The sequence below is a fragment of the Ochotona princeps genome, chromosome 1 (assembly GCF_030435755.1).
Source record: "Ochotona princeps isolate mOchPri1 chromosome 1, mOchPri1.hap1, whole genome shotgun sequence".
In the NCBI taxonomy this organism is placed as follows: domain Eukaryota; kingdom Metazoa; phylum Chordata; class Mammalia; order Lagomorpha; family Ochotonidae; genus Ochotona; species Ochotona princeps.
The window spans coordinates 10,514,571-10,535,644 of record NC_080832.1 but is presented as its reverse complement, the minus strand read 5'-3'; the positions used below and the strand labels follow the sequence as shown (position 1 = coordinate 10,535,644).

The following is a 21,074-nucleotide window of genomic DNA, read 5'->3' as shown; positions in this document are numbered from 1 at the left end:
AGACATGAACCAGCGCTATTGCGTCAGGCCCCTTTTTGCTGGTTTGAACAATTGCTTGTATCTACTCCTGTGTATTTTTTGGAGCCAAGCTTTTTTTTTTAATCAGATGTATGATTTTCAAATGTTTTCTCCAGTATGTGACTTGTAACTTTTTTTTTTTAATAAAATAACTGGTTCAGATTTCGTGGCAAGGCAACATGATTTAATAGAAGGGGCAATGATTCAGGACTTAGAAATGTGGTAATAAGATCTCTGCAACAAAGTGTAAGTGATACTTTAAATACACTCTTTTTCACAATCAACTCAAAAGCAGTGTTTTAGTACTTGATTATGTGTGGTAGACCTCTTTCTCTTTTGTTTATTTCATAGCTTCCATGCATTCCCAAGGAGGGGCAGTGTGTGTGTGTGTGTGTGTGTGCGCGCATTCATGTTTGCACAAGCATGTATATAGCTGGGCATGTGTAACTGAATGGTTTTTGTGATATGTCTTCATCTGGGTGAGTGTGTATACACAAATATATACATAAGCAAAGAATAATGTGACTATTAACATCTATACTTTATCACTTGCTTGGTATCATAATTGGATAAAAAATAAAGCCAAGTGCATTTAGATAGTGGAGCTTAGTAATAGTCATAGATAAAAGCACTAAGTAGAAAAAAGCAGAAACTTTGTGGAAGGAGCAGGTGAGCAGATCTGGCCAAATGCTTGTGTGTGAACCTGTCTGAGGACTGCAGGGAGGCTTACACGTGACGGTAGAGCAGTATATGCAACATCTGTAACTGCAAGGCATCTGTCAACCTGCCCATCTTCCTTCCTGCCCGAAGGATTTGTTTATTTGCACACACACACACACACTCTCACACCCTTCTCACACACAAATCTTCCACCATCTGATTCACTCCCCCAATGGCTGCAATGGCCTAAGCCGGGCCAGGCCTGAGCTGGGAGCCTGGAACTCCAACTGGGTCTTCTGCATGGGCAACAGTGTCCCAAGTACTTGGGCCATCCCCTGCCAGTATGATATCTGGGGTCTAGCTTCTGCAGCTAGAAGACAAGAAAACTACGTAACCGAAAGAGTGTCATCAGCTTTGCTAAAAAATAAAATCCTGATGTCTCTGGGCTTGTGGATCTGGTTTGCTTATTTCTTAATGGTGAATTGTGAATGTGGTTTGGGCTGGGCTGGAGTGTGAGTACTTGACGTCCTCACGACTTTTGGTTTGGCCCTGGACCAAGTGTAGTGTGTGCGAGTGGGCAGGCACAATGGGCAGTGTCTTGCCTAGGATTTGAAGGCTATGGCTTGACTTGATTTTTCAATGGGACATAATGCTTTTGAGTAATCCCAGATGAACAAATTGAGTGTTAACACTGTGTTACAATGGATGTACTCCTGTACATGTGTGGCTTGGTAACCTGCATTGGAGTGTATTGTAAAAAGATGAAGGAACCTTTCTTTTAGGTACATATGGGGGCACCTCAAAAACACCCGTGAAAATTAAAATTATTTTGGAATGTGAAAGTTTGAAATCCCATGTATCTGAGGAATCTTAAAGTTCATAGGAAATAGACATTGTAAAAAAGCTGTATGTGGATTTCACTTTTTTTTTTTTGTACCCAAACTTGTCTTTTAAGTCAGTGTTTTCCATGCTCTCTTTGTGGTATCCCTGTGTTCTTATCCAGCCGCAGTCACTACTGTGGTGATCATGTGTATGTCTTCTTGGCTGCCTTCCCTTTCTCTCTGCTGCCCCCCACCTCAATCCCTGTCCACTGATTCACATCCCAAATGCCTGCCACTGCCCAAAGCCAGTGGCCCAGAACTCAGTCTGGTTCTTTCTTGGGGGTCGCAGGGCCCCAGTGCACGAACCATCACCTGTTCCTCCCAGGAGGCGCATTAGCAGGAAGCTGGGTCAGAAGAGTGGGAGTCCAGCTAGGCACCTGGATCTGTGATGAGGGTATCTTGAGGCATCTTATCCACTGTGCCAGACACCTGCTGGGACAGGCCCGGCTTTCTGTCTTCGTCTGCCATCACTGTTCTCTCGGCCTCGTTGTTTCGAGTTTGGTGTACCTCCATCAGGGTCTTGTTTTGTTGATTTTGCTATTGTTTGTATTACGTGGCATGGGCAGCTGTGACATCTGTGTGAGTGTATGATGTGGCCTGGGAGGTTCTTCCTGCAGGAGGAGGTGGTGTGTGGGAGCACGGGGCCTCAGAGGCTTTGGTGGCTGCGCTTCAGTGTTTACGATGCTGCTGCCTTGTGATTCTGGCTTTCCTCTTTGGCTCCATTCAACCTTTCCTTTTTTTCTGGTGTAATAGGCTTGGATTTCAGACATGGGAAGCCAGCCCAGACTTTCACAATAAACCTAACAAATTTTTTTTAGGAAGACAATTATTTCTTTGCAAAGCTTCTTGCTGTCTAATAGTTGTATGGAAGATTGACTGATGGGCTCTCTTCACGTGTTTATGGTCATCCCAACCTGCTGCCTTGGGTGCGTGGAGGGCTCTGGGGAAGACCTCGTCTTTGTACTATCTTGTCACAGCCATGACAGCTGGCACTCCCTGGTGCTGCTCATTTCCTACCAGGTGATACAGCAGACCTTTTGACTGTCTCTCCTATTGAGACCACCCAAGGAGCCAATGAGTACCACCACGAAGCTCAGAAGCCTTTGGGTTGGGGAGCATTTTGGATATTGAGTTTTTGAGTTAGGGATTTTCAATGAGTAAAAGGCCATACACATATTCCATTATCGGGAAAGTGTGAACTCTGCAACACTGCTGATCCCAATCATTTTGAGTCTTCCTGTCATGCCCCCATCTCCGGGATCACTTCCTCTCTTGTTGACATCTAACCTGTGTTACCTACTCACGTGCTTGCATTGCATGCAATTCACTCTTCAGGCAGTTTGTGAGTGAGAGAAAGCCGCCTGATCTCTAGCAGTCCTGGCTGGACTCTGGGAACTGGGAACTTGACTGCTGGTTGGCTGGGCTTGATCTGAGCTCCATGAGAGAATGACCAGAGCTTTGTTCACTGGAAGGGAAGGATGACACAGCATAGGCTTGCGTCTGATCTTGGTGAAGTGGAAGACAGTGAGCATTTGTGATTTTTTTAAAAAAATGTCTATTTTAGTTTTCTTGAAAAGGCAGATTTACAGAGAGAAGGAGTGACAGAGAAAAAGATCTTCCATCCACTGGTTCACTCCCCAAGTAGCTCATCTGAAGCCAGGAGCCAGGAGCCAGGAATCAGGCCTCCCACATGGCTGTAGGGTTCCAAGGCCTTGGGCCATCCTCCACTGCTTTGCCAGGCCACAAACAGGAAGCTGAATGGGAAGTGGAGCAAGCAGGACATGAACTGGCATCCATATGGGATTGTGGGGCTTGCAAGGGGAGGATTTAGCCAAATGAGCTTGCCTATCAATGAGAATTTGTATTGTGACATTATAGGTAAGAGTTGATGGCCCATTTCACTTTATCCAGCAATTTTAGTGTGGAGGAGTCACCCAGTATTATGCTAATATTTGCATAGCAGCTAAAATATATTAGAAAAATAAAAACCCAGACAGTTGGCTCTGTCATTGGAGTTGAGTCTCAATGGAGTCTTCCGGGATTATCGAAGTGAAGAAAACAGAAACAGCAGCCGCACTGAAGACACCACTTACCACACTGGCCTTATAGCTGGCTGTGGGTTACTGCATCCCGTGTGTTGGCTGCTTATGTGGCGGGCTGTGTGGACAGCTGTGTCTTTCTTAAGTTCAAATTGGTTTTGTTTTGGCTGTTGCCTTTGAATCTCGTACCAGAAAGTCAGTAGTTATTACAAATGTCTCCCTCAAGTGTAGCCTTCTTGAATTTCGGACAGCATCATGGCAGTTTCTTGATGATGAATCAAACAGGGCATAGTAAGTGATGGCAGAGAGCCTTAAGAGCGAGTGTCTTCATCGTTTGGAGGAACCTTTCTGTTGGAATGTGAATCCCTGACATGACTGGAGAGCCTTGTCTCCCAAGAAGCTCACTCTTAATGCGTGGCTACCCAGTTGAGTCACAGGTTAATAATATTCTGCCTTATGGTGCTGGCATCCTATATGGGCACCGGCTCATGTTCTAGCAGGTCCACTTCCCATCCAGCTCTGTGCTCGTGGCCTGGGAAAGCAGCAGATGGCCCACCTGCCTGGGGGAGCTCCTGGCTTCTAGTTTTGGGTCAGTTCAGCTCTGATTGTTAGGGGTCATTTGCAGCATGGCCCAGCAGAAGAAAGGCCTGCTCTTTCTCTATCCTTTTCTCTCTGTAGAAATATGCCTTTCAAATAAATAAATAAATGTTTAAAAGAAAGATTATTTTTTAAATTGTATTTTCATTTACTTGAAAGAGACAGACAGAGATCTCCCATTTGCTGGTTCTTTCCCCAGAGCGGGGCAGGCTGCAGTTGGCAGCCAGCTGGGCTCCCAGGAAGGTGGCTGTGGGGACCCAGGCATTGAGTCATGATCTGCTGTCTCCCAGGCACAGCAGCAGGAAGTTGAATGGGAAGTAGAGTAGCCAGGACTCGGACCAGGCCCTCTGGTAAGGGATGCAGGCATTCTAAGCCTAAGCTGCTGAATCAGAATGAATGCCCCCAAGTTTATTTTTTGCATAAAACTTTGGAAACTCATATATGTATATATTTTCTTTCCTTGGCCCTGTGCCAGACCGAGCTGAACAAAGGCGTGTGGAACAGGCTGTGCCCTTGTGCAACAATGGGCCGGTTGTGAACATTTCTGTGTAGTGGGATCAGGTTTTAAGCAGTGCTGCAGGATGCAGTGATGTATCCCCAGGTAAAGAATTCTCATCTGGCTGGTGCTGTGGCTCAACAGCCTAATCCTCCAGCTTGTGGCACTGGCATCCGTGTGGGCACTGGCTCATGTCCTGGCTACTTCACTTCTGATCCAACTCTGCTTAAAGACAAGAGTTATCATCCCTGGAGTGAGATGGTCGCATGGTGTCTGAGAAGAACCGCTTAAGTTGGTCTTGAGAAAGAAGAGAGACCGGCCACAGTGTAAAAGCAGAGGGGAATGTTCTAGTCAGGATCAGGGGCCTGAGGGCATTTGGGCACATGGACTGATTGGTTACAAGGGGTGTACCCTGGTGGTGGGCAGGCAGGAGCTGGGATTGTCAGCAGAGTACTGTGTGTCAGGGAAAGAAGTCTAGGGCTTAAGATTTATTTATTTATTTTTGGGCCTGGTGTGGTAGCCTAGTGACTAAAGTCCTTGCCTACTTGTCTTCTATGCACCGGGATCCCATATGGGCACTGGTTCTAATCCCGGCAGCTCTGCTTTCAGTCCACCTCCCTGCTTGTGGCTTGTGGCTTTGGGACCCTGCACCCATGTGGGAGGCCCGGAAAAGGCTCCTGGCTTCTGGCTTCTGATCAGCACAGCTCTGGCCATTGCAGCTACCTGGGGAGTGAATCATTGGATGGAAGATCTTTCTCTCTGTCTCTTTTCTGTATATCTGACTTTCCAATAATAAGAAAATATTTTTTTTTTTTTAAATAATGATTACATGATTGATCAAGGAGGAACGGATCAAGGTTTAGGGAAAATTGGGTGAATTCATTGCTTCCAAATTTGCTATTTCTTCTTGTTGTTCCTGGGGGAAGGGGAGAGACAAAGGGGGAAACCACTCACAACTTTCTACACGTCCCAGTACCCAGGGATGAGGAACCGCCACCTCGTATCAACCCAGAGTCTCAGTATGCACACATTCCGAGGGTTCTGTCCAGGTGGTTTGGATAGTTCTGGAATGCTGCCCATTTCACCGATCCGAGGATGATGTCACCCTCCCAGTGTCCATTGGTTCCATCCACTGAGATTTTTTGCTGTCATGGTTTGTTTGGGCTAGTTGTCCAGCTAGTTCTGTCCTTCTGCTACAGCACCAAATGTGCTGCCATATTCTCTTACAACAGGGCCTGTGTCCACTGCTCCATCTTTTTCATTAAGTAGGATATGTTCTTGCAGGTGAGTCCAAGTATCTGGGCCAGGTGTCCTAAGCATCCTCGGCTCCCCTACCCCTGGGGCTCATGAACCCAACATCCACCTAGTAGGCTGGCCCCAGGGCCCCAGACAGGAGACCCAAAGCCCCGCTGAATTCCCCATCCCTGGGGCTCACAAACCTGGCCCCCACCTAGTACGCGGGCCAGGAGACCCAAGGCCCACCCCTCGGATTCATTAAACCAGTACCCACCTAGAAGTCAGGCCCCAGGATCTGGGCCAGTTGACACCCCACTGCTTCACACCCCACCAGTTCCCCTGTCCCCGGGCCTCAGGAACCCATCCTCCACCATACAAATGGCCCCATGACCTGAACCAGTCTATCCGAGCCCTGTCGGATCCCAAGTCCCTGGAACTCACTTACCCGGTCCTTGCTGGGCCCAGACTGGAGTGATTCATCTCACCTCAGCGTCCACAGTCTTACTGCACAGCCTGGCCTAGTCTACTCTGACCCCTGTTCCAGCTCCTGTTGGTGGGTGCTGCAGCCTATCCCAGCCTAGCCTAATTGCTGTCCTGGTCCTAATTATATGAGGGGCAAATTTACAGAGAGAAGGAGAGACAGAGATGGAAAGATCTTTCATCTGCTGGGTACCAGTTGATGCCCCACAAAAGGCTATAATGGCCAGAGCTGAGCTTATCTGAAGCCAGGAGCCTGGAGCTTCTTCCAGGTCTCTCATGTGGGTACAAGGGCCCAAGGATTTGGGCCATCCTCTGCTGCTTTCTCAGGCCACAAACAGAGAGCTAGATGGGAAGTGGAGGAGCCAGGACATGAACTGGCACCAATATGGGATGCTGGTACTGCATGTGGGGGGTTAGCCCCTGGAGCCACTGCAGTAGCCCCCAAAACCAGGAGTTTCATCTGGGTTTCATGAGTGGGTGGTAGGGGACCATCTTTCACTGTTTTCTCAGGGAACTGAATTGAATGTGGAGCAGCCAGAACTCAACCTGATGCTCGTATTGGATGCTGTTACTGTACAACACTGTGTGTAAGTCTGGGGCTTTGTGATAGAGGACGGGCCTTAGTGGAGTGTTGCAAGCAGGAGTGCAGTAGCCTCAGATTGGTGTTTCTGAGTGCTGCTGCAGCTGCTGGGCTTTGCAGCTGGTGAAAGGGCCGGCACTGCTCCGGCACAGCTGGAGGCAGCCTCCGAGGAAGGAGGCAGCCTCCGAGGAAGGAGGCACGGGTGTGGGAAGGAGCTCTGAGTAAGTGGAAGCTACAGTACTCTATTACTAAGAGAAGCAGAACAGGCCTGGCAGAGCAGACATGTTTCTGTGTTTTGAGAGTGGCCTGAATGAGGGGTCCACGATCCTCATTTGGGTGCATACGAGGGGGTGTGGGTTTTGGGGTCAGTGGTAAAGTCAACTTGGAATTAATGTTAGTTTGGGTCATGCTGATTTGGAGGTGAAACACCCAGTTGGCAGGTCCCACCCTGTGGGAGATAGTTATGGCTGCTGTCAGTGATGGTGAAAACCCCAAAGTTACCTGACAGAGGTCAAGTGTGCAGAGATGAGGCCTCCACCTGTAGCCCCGAGGACCACAGGACATCCATGGAGGTGGCAGCCTGGAAGAATACAGAGAGGAGGCCAGATGGAAAGGAGAGGCATTGAAAGTAGGCGGGAACCCCCAGGGATTCCCCCAGAACACAGCATCCGGAAGTTGTAGAGAGCTTGTCCTTCCTTTAGATTTGGTGCTAAGTGAATAGTGTTCCAACAGACACACTGTAATGTGTAATCAGGAGGATTAAACTCTCCCTTTGCCCTCAGGCGCTAATAGACTTACTTTGATGCAGTGTTTATGAGTAGGTGTTTCCCATGCCCACAGCCGAGAGGACTTGGTGGAGGCTTAGCCAGGCTTCCGAATCATTCCGGGTCTTTTGCTTGTTTTGGATGGCCTGAGGACTCTGAGAGTCACGGAGCCGCCATGTGACGCACATGTTTCCACACTACAGTTTGACCTTCTCTTGTGCGCTCTGCTTCTCGTGGTGGTACTGTGTGCTTGACCTGGATTTACAGAGCAGGAAAGTGAGGCTGCAGGTCATAGCTCAAGAAAAATGAGAACCGAAGGGCTTCTGGTTTCTGGTTTCTGGTGAAGCACAAGCTTCCCTACGTCCCCGTAATTTAAAGTGTATCATGAATTCCACTTCAAACGCAACATTTTCCTAGCTGCCGTAGACATTCTGGAAGAACAGTTTGGAACCTTCCCATAGGGCAGAGTGGGAGTACTTCTCAACAAGATACTCATTAGCACCTTTCATCCCCAAAGATGAAAGATCTCTCAGACATCAGTAATCCCCACACAGTCCCTTTGAGGCTGGCAGGCAGGTGGAAAATGCTAAGTGTCTGGGTGGGAAAAAGATGGGAGGTGTGCTCCCCAGAGTGGCTGCCGGCAGCTCTCCACTAGCCGGAGATGCTCATGTGGGACCTGGCCCAGGACACATCCTAGTGCTCTGTGGTGTGGGTGGTGCAGGTGCTGTGCAGGTTCCCCCTGGATCATGCTGCCTTCCTGCCTGATCAGGAGCTGAGGTTGGTGATTGCTGATGACGAGGCGCACAGTGAACCAAGAGAAACTTCCTGATGAGAAACTTCATGCCATACTCCTCTCCTTATCCAAGTTAATAGACTTTTTAAAAACATTATTCGAGAGAGTTTAAAAGTAGAGAGACAGAGAGAGGTTGCCAGTCTACTGGTTCACTCCTAAATAACTGCAATAGCGAAGGCTTGGCCGAGTTGAAGCCAGGAACTGGGGTGGGTGGCAGGGATCCGAGTACTTGAACCATTGTATGTTACTCACCAAGGTGTGTGCCAGTCAAAGGTTGGAGTTGTGGGATTGAGAGAGGAGCTGGGGTTTGAATTCAGGGACTGTGATGTGGGAGTTGAATGTGGAGTGCCCATCCTGTTACAGTGAGCTTATTTTAAATGCTTTTCCAAATTGATATTATCAATAAGTTTATTTAGTGGGGGGGTGGATGTTGGGTGCAGTGGTAAAGATGCTGGGAGGGATGCCTGCATCCCATACTCAAATTGACTGTTTCGAGTCCCCGCCCCTCCACTTCTAATCCAGCTGCTGTCCTGCTGCACACTGCGGGAAGTGGCAACATTATTAGGGTTTTACTGTTCACTCAGAGACATGGGTCAAATTCTGGACTCCTGGTATGGGCCTTCCCTAGCCTTGGCTGTTATGGGCATCTGAGTATGAGTAGTGAGGCAGTAGGTGGCAGGTGTCTGCCTGCCTGCTTGTCTTTCAAATTAGATGAAAATAAATAACATTGTAGTAGAAAAGTTCTTTGTAAGTGACCTTCATAAGGGGCTTTTGGTTCTGAAATTGTTCTTGATTGCCACAGACTTGGAACTTAAGGGTAGCTATTAAAGTGGACATGGAGCCACCCCTGTTCAGCTCTTATAACCTTGGCCTCAGGAAGTTGTAGAAGGGGGTGGCTGGTAGCAAGGAAGGTGGAGACGGGATCTCAGAAAATGGATCTGTTTCTGGGCTAGACTAGGTCCATTTCCATGGAGGGGTGGAGTACAGAGCCAGAGGGCACCCTATCGCTGATTCTGGTCCCTCCGGATTGCTCTGTTACGGTGGGAAGGCAATAAGTGTTTGGGATAACACAGGTCTGGGTTGAATGGAATAAAAACAGATCTCAGTGTCATTAGCACAGAACATTTCAAAACCGTGCAGTCATCATAGAGCTATCATTAACATAGGTAAGTCTGACTATAGCTCAAAGATTAGGTAGAGGCTAAATGGAATATTGACTTTTGTATCATTACATAAAAAAATCTAACAACAGATTATTCCTGAAAGCCTTCATCCCAGTCTCTCCCATTTTCTGTGCTAAGCATTGGGCCCACAATGTCTTTGCCTCTTCTTTCCTTGTCGGATACCGCTGATCCCTTTTGTTCCACATGGGATGAGAACAAGACTTGAGGCCATTAGTGTGAAATAACACTGCAGGAGAGGCTACTGTTCATAAAGAGAGTTGGTCAGGACAAGAATGTGGCAGGAGTGGACAGGTTACAGTCAGCTGGTGAGTTAGGTAGGAGTGTGACTCCTTCCAAATCAAAGATAGGGTAAGTTGAACATGCACTTGCTATCCTTAACCTGCCACACGTCATAGCTTAGCCTAGCAGGTCTTGAATGTGCTCAGAACACTAAACCTTAGCTTATAATTGCACAAATCACCTAACACAAAACCTGTTTAAGTGTTGAATATTTCATGTCATTTATTGACTGCTGTAAAATAGGTGTTGTATGGGTATGCTTTACACCTGGGAAAGTTGAGAATTTCCACATTGATTTATCGCAAGGAGAGTGTTGTCTGATTGGGATGGGGCCTAAGGTATTGGAATGGAGTGGGGTTTTATGGGGGGAGGGGAGATTAAGGGGCACAAAGGGATGGCACGTTTATTTGGGGCCCTGATGTTCAGTTCTGATTCTGTCCCTGAGCTGCTCTCCTGAGTTTCATGAACTAGAAATTGGTGAACCTTCAAGTCCTCCTCCCCTCCCTGTCCTGCAGCCATCTATTGCCATCTTCTATTTGCGATTTGAGTCCTGGATGCTCATAAAATGAGTAAATGTGTCTAGAAAAATGTACTGGTGAATTCAGTCTGAAGTGATTTCAGTGAAAGGTCTGACCCTGGTTGCTTGGAAGACACGGATGATTTGGGTCTCATAATCGCCATTTGGTGCTAAGCAGTATGTACTTTGGTTTTAGAGATTTGTTTATTGGAATGGCAGAGCAACAGAGAGCAGGGAGAGGAATTCCTTCCATCTGCTGGGTCACTCCCCAACATGACCCAGCTGGCTGAAGCCAAGAGCCTGGAATTCCATCTGGGTCTCCTGTAGGACTTGCATGGGCCCGAGCACCTTGGGCCATCTTTGCTTTCCCAGGGAGCTGGATGAGAAGCAGGACAGTGGGAGTTGAACCGAAACTGCAGTATCGGATGCCTGTGTTTCAAGTGGAGAATTAACCCTCTGTATCACAGTGTTGGCCCCAAGGCCTATTCAAATGCTAAGCTCAGAGGAGAATCAACAATAACTCAGCCCATGCTTGCCTGGGGTGGCAGGAGGCCCTCATGCCATAATTAATTTAATTACTGTTGACTTTAGAATATGATGAAGATTTTTTTAGAACATTATTGTAGGCCGTGAAGGGCAGCCATCTCTAAGTTTACAGGTTACACAGCTACACTTATCCTTTCACTTACACTTCCCCTCCCTACTTTCACTTACAGTTTACTTACCTACTCATTTCCTAGGGAAATATATATTTTTCTAACTGTTTTTCACTATTTGTTAGTAACAGACATTGGGTCCTGGCCCTGGTGTTACTGAGTCATCTTGCTAGCCATGCGCTTGTTAAAAATAATTTAGTTTTTATTGGTGTTGCTTAGTGTGGAGGAAAAGCTGGCAAGGCTTAACCAGGACAGGAGGAGACAGCTCCCATTTGTGATTTAACCTTCTTCAACTTGTCCTGGGCCATAGGTCGTCAAGTAGCTTAGATGTTTTCTCCTTTGGTTGTCGCAGCGATAGGTCATCAGATGTTGAGTGGCCCTGAGAGAGGCAAGGCTGCTGGTCACAGACCCGAGCTGGCTCTTGGCTCGTCACTGTCCTGTGCATGCATATGCTACAGCTTTCTTAGGGTCGAGTGCATCCCATCTTGCGTACACACTGGAGACTTCCTAGTTCATTTTGTGACACTGGTAATGGCCTCACAGTTAGTACTCAGGGTTGGCTTACTGTGATGGTCTTAGGCCTCTGAGAAAGGGCTGATGGATGGCTGCTTTCTGAGTTTAGCTCTCTAGGCTGGTTTCTAATGAGGAAAGCTCACAGGACAGCCTGGAGCTGAATGGCGGTGGGGGTCCTGATGTGTTTCCTGCTCTGTTTTTGGCAGGTCTCAGGCTTCCTTGTCTCGGCTTGTAATGCTTGCCACTCTCCGCTCTCCGGTTAGGAAAGCAGAGCCAAATGGGACACATTCCTCAAGTTGGGTCAGCCAGCAGGGCTGCCGTCCGTCCGTCTGCCTCCTGTGCCAACACTCCCACCCATGGGAGTGGCTCTCTGGTTCTGGCCAGGCCTCCCTCCAGGGTTTCTGGTTCGTCCTAGGCCATCCTTCTTGATCACACACAGTCTGCTCTCACTGGAGGCGTGCAGCACCTGCCTTTCCCTTTTTGGAAATGGATTCCACAGGTTGCCCACATCTTTCCCGAGGTTGTAAATGTGTCCCATCAGAGATGGATGTTTTCCTTTCTGTGTGCTTCGTGATCTTTCCGCTTTGAAGCTGGATGTAGATTTCCTTCCCTGGCTTCATCTCAAATGGCTGTTCCTACTGACAGTGTCTGTTTCACATGGAGTTAATGAGTTTGGTTCTGCTGTGCTTCTGCTGTACTTCCCTTGGTTCCCCCCGGGGAAGTGTGCCTGTTTTCAGCATAGCACATCCTGCTCCCATCGCAGAGGGCTGCTTCAGCTCACCTCCCGGCAGGCTTGGTACAGCGTCTTTGCTGTCCTTCCTCCCCTACTCCTTTTGGGAGTTCTGGTAAGTGGTGCTGTGCCGCAGTCATCCTTGTGCTATGCGGTCACAGTGATGTGGGCCCTGAGTGCTTGTTTCTTTTAGAGATTTATTTATTTTTGTTTGAAAGGCCTCAGTGCCAGAACTGAGCTGATCCAGAGCCAGGAGCCAGGAGCTTCTTTATGGTCTCTCCTGTGGGTGCTAGGGCCCAAGGACCTGAGCCATTCTCCACTACTTCTCCAGGTTTAAAGCAGAAAACTGGATCAGAACTGGGGCAGTTAGGACATGAACTAGTGCCCATATGGGATGCTAGTGCTTACAGGCAGCAGATTAACTTTCTATGCCATGGTGCTAGCACCAATAATTCTAATTATTTAATAAGTTTTTTCCTCACATTATTTATTTATTTAGTTAGTTAGTTAGTTTAGATATGTGGAGTAAGGGGAGAGATAAAGGGAGAAGCCCCACCCAGCCTCCTACCCATCCCAGGTCCCCAATGTGGGACATGCTCCGAGGGTCCTGCTCAAGTGGTTTTGATAGTCCAGCAGTTCTGAATTGCTGCCAATCTCACCATTCCAAACATGATGAAATCTCTCCAGAATCCACTGACTGACACAGTTTACCTGAGAGTCTCTGTTAGATTTTCACTGCCAACACATGGCTGGGGTAGGTATCGATTTGTTCTGTCCTCCGTCCTGCTGTGATACCAGGTGTCCTCTGCAGGTTCCAACAGAGTGCCGTATCCTCCATGTGCGCTTGGGTTTGCTGTCTACTGTTCCATCTGAGCCTCTGAGGAGGCTCAGCTTTGACACCTGCACACCATGGTCAGACCATAGAACCTGCACTTCTCTTTATGGTTGGGTTTCTGAGATCAGCAGTTCAGTTGGAGGGATCCCCAAAGAAACTTTGTCTGAAGTGATCCCAGGCCTGATTCTTGTGTGTGCATGCCAGTACAGGGTCCGGCACAGTCTGTCGGCCCAATCAGCTTATGCATATTCATGAAGTTTTGATTGAGGTTCTTCAGAGAGAATGTGTGCAAGCAGAAGCAGTTTATTGGGCAGTGGGGAATAAACACATTCACATGCCAGTGTAGACCATCTTTAACAGAGATACATGGCATGCGTGGGCCACAGAGTGTCCCATCAACTAGTAGACAAGAATATTGAAAGCGGTACCTGTGGTTGGGTAGGTCTATCTGAGCTGGGCGGGGATGGGAAGGCAGAGAAGTTCCAGCTGAGCCCTGGACAGTTTGATGCAGGACCTCTAAACAAGATCTAGGCTGGGCAAAGGGCTCTCTCCCATCTCCCACCTTCTTCTATCTCCTGTGTGCTCAGGTGCTGATGTAACAGATGCATCATGGGAAGGCAGAAGCTTTGATTGACAAGATGGAGGGTACGTGGGGTGGAGAGTGGCAACCTGCAACTTCTGGCCACACAGACTTAACTAGATGTCTGTCTGTTTATCCTGCATCCACAGTGCTGGGCCCAGTTTGCTGTCCATTGCGACTGCCGTGTAACTGAATGTCAACCTGTCACCTGTGAGCCATAGTCAGTGCAGGTGGGGATTCACAGGTGCGCACTGTGAAACCTGAGGCTGGATTGTTGCGGGGTGGTGGCATTCATTTTCTTCAAAAAGTTCCCAGTGTCATTTTGGGTCCTGGGTTACTTGAACTTGCCTGTAAGAGAGGGGTGAAGCAGGAGCAGCTGTATAATGAGTGTGTGTTCCTTTGTGCAAAATTAATCATTGAGTTGAAAACTAGAGTCGCCAGTGTCGTGTGCTTTTGCCATTTCCCGAAAGATTACCTTCCGGGGGCTGTCAGTTCTGTGTTTGTCTAGATTGTTCAGAGCCTCCTCTCTGGTTTCTGCACCCAAGATGTAAGTGTAGCCAGGGCTCTTCAGTGGGCTGTACTCCTTTGTCTTCCTTATGCTGTTTGTTAATGAGAGGAAATGAAAATATTTTTGAAGGGACTGGGGAATGAACCAGCACACTACTAAGTATTTGGCTTTGAGTGAAAGTTGAGTTAAAAAGCAGGTAGCAATCTCCACAGTCCAGGAGTCTGCTCAGTTAGAGTGAACTCCCACTAGCATGCTGCTGTATGAGTCCTACCTGAGTGAGAGGAGGCCTCCACCTGTGGTGCTGCATTCCCTGCTGGCTGCCAGTTCAAGACCCAGCTGCTCCACTTTCTGTCCAGCTTCCTGCTAACGTGCCTGGGAAAACAGCGGAGGATGGCCTAGTCCTTGGGGTACCCAGAAGAAGCTTCTGGCTTCTGACTTCAGACCAGCACAGCTCTGACTGTTGCAGCCATTTGAGGAGTAAAGCAGGAAGATCTCTCTCCCTTATCTCTGTAACTCTGCCTTTAAAATAATGAAAAAAAAATTAAGAAATCTTTTTTTAAAAAAAGTTCTATCTGCAGACTGGTATTGTGGTACCATAGTTAAAGCTGCCAACTGTGATGTTGGCATCCATCATGGCACCGATTTGTGCCCTGGCTGCTCCACTGTTGGTTCAGCTGCCTGCTAATGGCTTGGCAAAAGCAGCAAAAGATGGTATGTGTATTTGGGCAGCCTGAAGAAGCTCCTGACTCCTGGCTGCAGTGTGGTCCAGCCCAAGCAGTTGAAGACAACTGAGGAATGTGAACCAGTTGGTGGAACATGCTCTCTCTCTCCTTGCTTCTTCCTCTCCCCATGTAACGTTCGAATACTAAATAAATTCGGAGTTACATACAGAAGGAGAGAGAAAAAAGTCTTCCATCCACTGGTACACCCCCTGAACTGCTGCAGTGACCAGGTTGAGGCAGGCTGGAGCCAGGAGCTCCATCTGGGTTTCCCATGTTAGGCACAGGATGAAGCACTTAGGCCATCTGCTGCTGCTTTCCAAGACACAATGGCCAGGAACTGAACGTGAAGTGGAGCAGCCAGCTCTTGAACTGGCACCTATGTGATACGCTGGCACGGCAGCTGGTGGCACAGCGCTGGACACCATCCTGGAAGAATCCTGGATTCACTGTTGCAGCCATCAGCAACTCTTTAAAAAAACTGTGTCTGAAATAAAGTTGACATCCTTGCCTTAGGGTGGATGTGTGGGATGTGTCCCCATAGGGTGAGTCCATAGGTGGTCCTGCAATCTCTGAGTGATCTTGGTTTTTCCTGACAAGGATGCCCACCTTAACATTTCCAGCTGAGCTGCTAGGTCAGAAGTCACCCTGCCCCAGGTTCTAAGTGCGGACCACTCGTTAGCTTGTGCTGCATCCATAAGGAAGAGCACGTTGGTGCTGAGAGGTTTAGGGTGACATGTTTTTGTCACCTGCTGAGATATTTGTGACAGTGTGTAGGAACTGTCACTCCATATGCTGCCGAGTCCAGGGCTTCTGGGAACACAAAGTAGCGGCATTCACTCCTCTGTTCATTGCTTCATTCACTCATTCTCGCCTACTTGTGATCATGCAACAAGCACTTACACTCAAGAGCTCTTGAAAAGGATCATGGGTAACAGTGTCTTTATTATAGACCAGTCCTCACAATAAAGCCTGCACATTTTAAAAAAAGACTTACTATTTATTTATTTTTGCTGGAAAGGCAGATTCACTCCCCATGCGGCCACAATGGCCAGAGCTGAGCCGATCCAAAGCCAGGAGCTAGGAGCTTCTTCCAGGTCTCCCACATGTGTGCAGGGTCCCAAGGCTTTGGGCCGTCCTCGACTGCTTTCCCGGGCCACAAGCAGGGAGCTAGATGGGAAGTGAAACAGCCAGGGCATGAACCATGGGACCCCGGCACGGGCATGCAAGGCAAGGATTTAGCCACTAGGCTGTTGCACTGGGCCCAGCCCACGCATTTCTTTCCCACACTATGCCACTTTTACAAATTGTGTCTCAGAATGAAGGCAAGTTAATCTTCAGAGGATGCATCTGGCTGAGGCTCTGTGAACTAAGCTTCAAGGGCTTGTCTTTTGTGCTGATGGTTAAGCTTCTGGCAGCGACGCCAGCCTTCCATATTCAAGTGCTGGTTTGAGTCCCTGCTGCACCACTTCCCATCCAGCTTCCTGCTAATGCACCCCAGAAGGTAACAGAAGATGGCCCAGTACTTGGGTCCCTGCCACTGACGAGCCAGGCCTGGATGGAGCTCTTGGTTTCTGGCTTCCATTCAGATTGGCCGCAGCTGTTCTGGGGATCTGGACATCTGGGGAGTGAAACAGTGGATGAAAACCGCTCTCTCTCTTCCTTCCCTCTTCACTCTGCCTTTCAAATAAACAAGTCCTACATCTGGGATCCTGCCTTACCCTCTGGTGGATTTTCTGGGGATCACTCAGGCAGAGCCCAGGGAGGTGCGTGGTGGCTGGCAGCCTTGCTGTCGGGCTCTCACAGGTGTTTAGGGAGGGCTGTTTAGCTTGTGATTCTAGACGGATGGCTCGGAGTCCAAAGCAAGTGGGGACACACACCTGAGACAAGTACTGGCTGAGTTGCTTTTTCCCTGCATCTTGTGCTGTTTCTCCTTTTAAGGGATGCTCCAGGGTTTCCTGTTTTTGAAGTTCAGTACATCCACTCTGTTTCTGCCCTTGACTTTGGCCAATGGAGCAGTTGAGTGTGTGGAGTAAGCTGGCTGTGGCTTGTGATTTTTCTTCTTGTCCCAGCTGCCTCTTGTGAGCCACTGTGTTGTGTTCATTCGCTCGTTTAATAGTGCTCAGGTGCTTCCATAGGGTCCGTTGATTCACCAGTCTAGAAAAGGAGCTCTGGCTCTATCTACAGATGGGGTGGAGAGGGAGTTGAGCTGCTCCTGGAGTGAGTGGATGGAGGGCGTTTCCTTCAGGTGATCCTTCAGCTGCTAGAATCGGGTATTTTGCCTGCTTTAAAGCAAGAGTCTTGGGCCTGGCGAGATCGCCTCGTGGCTAAAGACCTTGCCTTCTATGCTCTAGGATCTCATATGGATGCCAGTTTGTGTTCCAGCTGCTCCACTTCCCATCCAGCTCCCTGCTTGTGGACTGGGAAAGCAGCAGAGGACAGCCCAAAGCCTTAGGACCCTGCATCCTGAAAATGTGGTTCTGGACGAAAATCAGGAGATCAAGGAAACCAGGGATGAGGCCGGATAGGTGTGGCTTCAGGGGTAACCCTGCCCCCCAAGAAACTATCCTGGCATTTTCTAACCCCTCTTATGAGTCCTGGGGTGTTGCATGGTGAGCTGCACCCTGTAGACTGAAGTAGATTCAGATAAAGAATGGAGCCTTTCCCAACCCTTGCTGAAGAGGGGTGTCAACAAATTCAGAAACCTGTTTTTAAAATGGTCCTAGGATCCTAGTGAAGAAGGATCCATTCTGGTCTACCCCAGCAATTTTTGCTGATAACATGATGATTATTTCTTTTAAATAATTGTTATTTATTTGAAAGGCAGAGAGAAAGTGAGAGAGAGAGAGAGAGATTGATTCCCTCTGCTAGTTCACTTCCCAAAGGCCAGAGGACTGGGATGAAGCCAGGAGCCAAGATCTTCCAGATCTCCCACATGGGTGCAGGGACCCAAGGACTTGGGCCATCTGCTGCTGCTTTCCCAGGCTGTTAGCATGGTGTTGGACGGAAAGTGGAACAACTGGTCTTTAAGCTGGCATTAGTATGTGATGCTGGTGATGTGGTCATCAGGTTTACCTGCTATGATACCGCACTGGCCCAAACAAATACCTTTTGTATGGCGTTGAATTATTGAATTAATCTGTTAACCTGTCCTGTACACTGGTCATCTGCTAATGTCCTTGACTTTCGCCCCTGGTTCTGTGAATCTTTGTGGGCATTCTCAGGAGACTTTCTAGGCAGAAGCCATGCTGGCTGTTGGGATTGTGGGCCTGAGTGACATACCCCAGTGGGTATGCCTTGTTCTGCTCCCAGCTATTCGCCAGCTCTTTCTGGGGTTTTGTGGGAGCTGCAGTCTAAGTAGCAAGGGCCTTGTTGTAGGTTGGTGCAGCATAGCACTGTGTGCAGTCAGCTGGCTGAGGACGACTGGCTGGAACTTGGTATTTTCATTGTAATTAACCATCCCTTTGTTGGGAACACAGCCTCTCTAACGCTGTGTAGTCTACTGGGCCACTTTGGTTCTCCTTTGTTGAGGGCAGGATTCCCTTTAGCCCTTTGAGCGGGGACAGGGTGCTCGGGTGGCTGGGAGTGACTGGTGCTGGTTATTACTACAAGCATTCCGCTCATGCTGATGGAACCTGGCCCAAGGCTTTAGAGTGGGAGTCACAGAGTGGTGGGTCTATTGTGTCTCAGAAGCACCCAGGGGCCCTGAGAGACTGAGCTCACAGATAATCCTCCTGTGAACGGGGGTCCTGTCCACCTGGGTCCCAGGAGGGGTTCATGGAGACAGGAATCATGTTTCTCTTTCCCAGGGACCTCGGACACTTAACACCCAGTGTTCTCTTTTATCAGAATATTGAGTTGCATCTGAGTTGATAAGCTTCAGACTTGATAATAAGGCTGAAGTAAACCCAGAAAACTTCACAACATTTTAAGTTGAAGGGAGTTGTGTTGGCAAAGAGGGTATCGCTTGAGGATGATAGGCATTTGCAATAGAAGGTGCTCTGTAAGAAATTCTTTCTGCCTTTATTTGTATTTAAGTTTTTCTTCATTTATTTTAGCATATTCCGTGCTGTGCTGGATGTATGTGTGATCTTTTGTGATCTTACGATGCTAACCAATACACAGTTCTGGGAAGATTAGACACCTAATTAGTCATGCCAGTGTAAGGCATCAGAGAGCTCAGAGGGTGAACAAGGAAGAGGATTCAGAGAAAATGAAAGCAGAAACTGAAGAGAACTATCTGGTGCATCTGATCACTGGTCTTCTAGGATTGCTTTCAAAGAACTGTTCGTTAAGCATCACTTCAAACCATTGTCCAGCACAGCACCGTGAGCTGTGGGAAAATGGGCAACACTGAGGAATTCGTTCCTGGTTTCCTTCACTAAAAGTCAGTTCTTCAAGGTGATAATTTTCAAAACACTTTTTAAAGTTTTTGACAAGTTTTAATTTTCTTTCATTAAAGAGGACAAATTGCATGTATTTCAGAGATGCGGTTCTAAAGCATCGGTGATATTTGCCTATCTACCCTCCTTCTTTCTTCCTTTCTTTTGCTTCCCATTTTTGCATTAGCATACTTTCAGTTTATTTTTTAAATGTTTTTTATTTTTATGTGAAAGAGTCATGGAGGGAGAGGAGGAGGGAAGGGAAGGGAAAAAGAGAGAGAGAGGGGGGAGAGAGAGAGTCTTCCGTCTACTGGTTCACACATTGGGTGTCCTCAATAGCCAGACTGAAATCAAGAGCCTGGAACTCCATCGTGTCCTCCCATGTGGGTGACAGTGATCCGAGTGCTTGGGCTGTTTGCCGCTGCTTCCCCAGGTGCAGTACCAGGGAGCTGGCTTGGAAGTAGAGCAGCCAGGATTTGAACGAGCACTTATATAGGATGCTGGAATTCCAGGTGGTGCTGGAATTAACATGCTGGGCCACCGTGCCATCCCCTCAACTTTGTAATCTCAGACTCAGTGCTGCAGAGAGATTCCAGGAGATCCGGGGGAGGGGGGTGGGCAGTGGGTGGTGGCAGGCTCTCAGGGATCACCTCCCAGCGTTGCTCAGGCTTCCTTGTTGATGGCAATGCAAGTTTTATTTTAGTTTTAAAATTTTATTTATTTTTACCTTATCGAAAAGCCAACCAGGCAGAGACAGATACATTTCCCATCTGAAGGTTCGCTCTCCTAGTGAGTGCCAGCAGCCAGGGCTGAGCCAGGCTGAAACCAGGAACCAGGAACTCCTTGTGGGTCATCCAGGTGGGTGGCAGGGATTCAAGTTCTGCTGCCTCCCGGGTGCACATTAGCAGGAAGCTGGCATCAGAAGCAGAGGTGGGGCTCGGAGCCAGCACTCCAATGCAGCAGGTGGTCACCCCAGCATCCTGACCACTGTGCCAGCCCTGAAAGTTCTGTACACTCAGGCCACTGTGAACTCACTCCTGGACTTGAGGGCCTGCTTCTAGGCTGCTTGGTGTTGTCCGGTTTCCTGGAGCATGGCCTGCCCTTGCCCCACACGCTCACCTTTTTGGGGGTACAGCTGAAGAACCAAGCCCAGCTCTTGCAGAGAGCCTGGGGGCAGTATCTTGAGCACTTTCAAAAGTAGGAAATGTGACCCCTGTGCCTCTCCAATAAGAGTGACGTCATGGTGGCAGGCAGGCAGGTAGCTGCCTGCTGCTGGAGGGAGTGGCTCTACTATTGTCTGATTCTCAGGCTGAGAAGTGTGTGAGTGACATGTGTTGATGGACACCTGCTGTTAGAGACACAAGCCCTCTTTGTCCTGTTTGCATTAACGAGCTGTTCCAGGTGTGGCTTGTCAGGCATCACCTGGCATCTCTGAGGTGAGCGATGGAGGGACCGGGTGGGATCCTGCGTGCTTTGTGATAGGCTGCTGTCCTGCATCACATCTGTGTAGAATTGGCGGCTCCACCTGCCGCGGCCTCTCCGTTCTGCCTGCAGAGCAGGAGTGTGTGGAAGCAGGCAGAGGGTCTGTTTGGAGGGTGCTCTACAGTGCTGGAGGAAGGGGGAAGAG

The 21,074-nt window shown here is 48.5% G+C and overlaps 1 protein-coding gene across 4 annotated transcripts in view; it reads left to right on the top strand.

Moving 5' to 3' along the window:
* Nucleotides 1–21,074, top strand: part of TIAM2 (TIAM Rac1 associated GEF 2) — a 217,975-nt gene that overhangs the window by 59,109 nt on the left and 137,792 nt on the right. The window contains exon 1 of one of the 4 annotated variants that reach the window (XM_058662387.1): nt 6,932–6,994. The exons of the other annotated variants lie outside the window; for them this stretch is intronic. The gene's annotated coding sequence lies outside the window, so the exon portion shown is untranslated. Of the gene's footprint in view, nt 1–6,931; nt 6,995–21,074 lie in introns of those variants that run through there. 4 annotated transcript variants of the gene reach the window in all.